Here is a 4,017-nt window from a genome sequence, read left to right on the forward strand (position 1 = left end):
AAGAAAAAGTTGCTTTTAATTTTAAATGAATAAATGACCTGTTTAATAATCTTTTTCCGTCTTCTTATACGTTTCTTTTTGTTGTTTATAACCATCTGGACAAATATATAATTCACAACACAATATGTTACGGAATATATATAGAGGTGAATCCCCTATTATGAGATATGCTCCTAATATGAGATAATGGGGTTTCTGCTAAACTAGTGAGCACCATCTGTTAGTTCCACCATGAACTTATTACTCTTGGTGTAAAATGTATTTAGTGAAAAATTCAATGTTCGTTATTGCGTTTAGCCTTTGCAAGAAAAGGTTTGTGAAATTGTGAACATGTCAAAGGAACTTGAGGGAAGTCTTTAAACCTTGTTTATTATACAGGGTGTTTAAAAACAAAGGTCGGATATTTTATCCACGTGTAGTACTCATGAAAAGAAGTAAAAAAGTCTTAGGCAACATAGGTCTGCAAATCAACTCTTTCAGAGCTAGAGTTGATTTTGTATCTTTTTGGATTTTTATTTTTGTATTTTTGTTTTAATTTTTATTTTTTGTATTTTTTGTTTGTCAAATGACATTATTATTAAAAAACAAACAGTAAACGCGCTAAGAGCTAAATAATACAAGATGTTTCAACGAAAAATACTTAAAGAAGATGTTCTACATATCCACCTTCCATTTGTACACAAGCTTCACATCGTCGCAGAAAGGAAGCTCTTATTCTTTCGAATATCCCTGGAATTTGGAGTAGCCTGGCAGACATCTTCTATTCGGTGCCGTAAGTCGTCAACGTTATTAATGGGTCTTGAATACACTAGCGATTTTAAATATCCCCAAATGCAAAAGTCCAATGAATGAAAATCAGGGGATCTGAGTGGCCATGGCACTGGACCCCCTCGTCCTATCCAGTTATTATTGTAAGTTTCATTTAGGAAATTTCTAACGATAACTGCGAAATGCGGAGGAGCTCCATCGTGCATATACCAAAGGTTAACTCTATCATTTAGGGGGACATCTTCCAATAGTGGAGGTAGAGTGTTATTTAAGAAGTCAAGATAAACTGCACCAGTTAAACAATTTGAAAAAAAACACTGGTCCAATTAAACGGTCCCTCAAAATACCCACCCAAACGTTCAAAGAAAATCGATGTTGATGTCTGGACTCGACAACGGCATGAGGGTTTTCATCAGCCCAAATATGATTGTTGTGGAAATTAATGATCCTGTTGTTTGTAAAAATAGCTTCATCTGTAAATAAAATATTAGCAGCAAAGTCTGGATTTTCTTTAACTTTTCTTAGTACGAATCTACAGAACGCTACTCTGGAATCATAATCGGGGGCTATAAGAGCTTGCACCCGCTGAATATGAAAAGGATACAGCTGCTGTGCACGTAAAATCCTCCAGACTAAGGAAGCATTCATATTTAGTTCCGTAGCTATTATTCTGGTGTTGATATTCGGATTTTCTTCTACTCTTCTTAAAACTTCAAGTTCTGCTTCAAGAGCAGACACTGACCTGGGGGTCTATTTATTACGTATCTTTTCACGGAGTGAAAATGTGAAAAATGAGCAAATTTACTAGAATATTTATAATTTGATTGGTCAACATCTAGTGAATTTTCTCACTTTTCGCATTTTCACTCCGTGATGAGATACGTAATAGACCCCCTGGGCCGTCCGGCATCATGTTTACTTACGCTAAATGAACCATTTTCGACTAAACGTAAATGCAATTTGGAAAATAACTTATCAGATGGAAGTGCACGATTCGGAAATGCTTCAGCACACAGACGCCGTGCTTCATAAGCGTTACCATTGGCACGGCCGTACATGAAATGCATATCTGCCATTTCTGCATTGGTATAGAGCGGCATTTTCTTTTATTTGCAAATACTTTTAAATGAAAACAGTAGGAAACTGATACAGCACTATAGCGAGATTAATTATACTTACAGGAAATAAAGGGAAACAAAAAGCAACGACTTAAATTTTATTTTATTTTTTCATGAAAAACACGATGGCGCGGCCGTTCATTCATGACGTAAAGTGCGTGGAATCGAAATCAATGACACGATTAGATACAACTGATAAATGACTCCTGCACACACTGGACTGCACAAGACGTTCCTATACTCCGTCCAGCGAGAGAACGTTATCCGGCTGCGCATAGGCGAGCGAAGTGGGGATAGCGTGGCGTAGTGGTGGCGTGTATAATAGCATTAACGCGCTTGTATCACGGCGTAGTGGGGGGTCTCTAGAGAGGAGATCTGCGCGGAACGGTCGCGTTTTCGTCTGCTCCGATAACGTTCTGTAATCATCAATAAATATTAAAACAAAAATACAAAAATAAAACAAAAATGAAAATCCAAAAAGATACAAAATCAACTCTAGCTCTGAAAGAGTTGATTTGCGGACCTATGTTGTCTAAGACTTTTTTGCTTCTTTTCATGAGTACTACACGTGGATAAAATATCCGACCTTTTTTTAAACACCCTGTATAATAAAGAAATGTTGGCAATAAATTTAGTATGCATTGCAGCAGTGCTTGAATTTCTGTGTGCGTTTCGCCCGCGTGATCAGAATGTTCGGCGCTCAGTGCAGTGGCTTTCTAACGCGATGAGGGATGCGTGTGATATGGGAGCCTGTAGGTCTGTCCCCCACCGCTTCCGTAAGGTTGCCTATTGGTAGAAGGATTCGGTGGCGGAGGCGCGTCGTCGATGTTTCCGAGAGCGACGAAGGTGGAAAGGTTCTAGGAGGCGGACGGATGAGGCTCGCGAGATCTTTGAGCAGGAGTACCGTCTTGCGAAGATGGAACTCTGTGATGAAATTAAGAGAGCAAAGGAGGAGGCTTGGAGGGAACTCTTGGCCGCGGTGGATGCAGATCCTTGGGGCCTTCCTTATAAAGTGGTCTTTAATCGCCTTCGTCGGTTTTCTCCTGGGTTAACCGAGACGCTGAATCCAGCGGATTTGGAGCGCGTGTTGGTGTCTCTTTTTCCTGATGGAAACCTAACCAACCCACGACCCATTAGCTATATGGAGGAACCGGGACTTACCTGAGTTGGAGGCGGTAACAGCGTTGGAGGTCCTGACAGCGATGCGAGGCAGGAAGCGTGGCGGTAGTCCGGCTCCGGGTCCAGATGGGGTGCCTTTGGACGTATGGCGTAAGGCCCCTGGTGCTATTCGTGAGGCGCTGGCTGAGATTTTCACACGATGTCTCCGCGATGGGATCTTTCCTGCACGATGGAAGAGGGCCATCTTAGTCCTTATTCCTAAAGGGGGCGACCCAGCTGGTGGCTTGAAGGCGCAACCGATATGCCTTCTGGACGACGTTGGAAAGATCTTCAAACGCATAATAGTCACTAGAATGAAGGCGTTTATGGAGGCTAACCCTTATGCGAGGTTCTCCGATAAACAGTTTAGATTCCGTGAGGGTTTATCAACGCTGGATGCCCTGGATGCTGCGATCAACACCATCGAGCAAGAGACATCAGCTGGTGAATATGCGATTGGTGTTAGTTTAGATATAAGGAATGCATTTAATTCATTGCCTTGGCCGGCCATCAGACAGGCATTGACTGCGAAGGGTTTCCGGAATATCTCTGTCGTATTTTAGATCACTATCTGTTTATGCGTAAAGTGAAATTTGTGGATAGTGCTGGGAGACAGTGCGTGTGTGATATGACTGCGGGTGTCCCACAAGATTCGATCGTGGGGCCTTTTTTGTGGAACCACACATATGATTATGTGCTTAGGTTACGCGGTATGGCGGGGGAGTCCATGATAGGATATGCTGATGATACCTTCGTTATTGGGCGGGCTAAGCAGTTGGAGCTGGCTCTTACTCGGACAAACAATATGGTGGCGACGGTGTTGTTTCGCATTAGGAAGCTTGGCCTTGAAATTGCGGCGAATAAGACGGAAGCTGTCTTATTTTATGACCGAAAGAGGCCCTCCCTCGATCCAATTATTTAGGTGGACCGGGAGTATATCCGTATGTTGCCGTCCGTTAAATATCTGGGAGTA

The 4,017-nt window shown here is 42.1% G+C and overlaps 1 long non-coding RNA gene across 1 annotated transcript; it reads left to right on the forward strand.

Moving 5' to 3' along the window:
• The first annotated feature begins 541 nt into the window (after positions 1-541).
• On the forward strand, positions 542-2,315 carry LOC113561955. Its single transcript, XR_003406535.1, has 2 exons — positions 542-911; positions 1,002-2,315. It is a non-coding gene; the product is annotated as an uncharacterized LOC113561955 (long non-coding RNA).
• The last annotated feature ends 1,702 nt before the right edge of the window (positions 2,316-4,017 follow it).

The sequence above is a fragment of the Ooceraea biroi genome, chromosome 5 (assembly GCF_003672135.1).
Source record: "Ooceraea biroi isolate clonal line C1 chromosome 5, Obir_v5.4, whole genome shotgun sequence".
Classification (NCBI taxonomy): domain Eukaryota; kingdom Metazoa; phylum Arthropoda; class Insecta; order Hymenoptera; family Formicidae; genus Ooceraea; species Ooceraea biroi.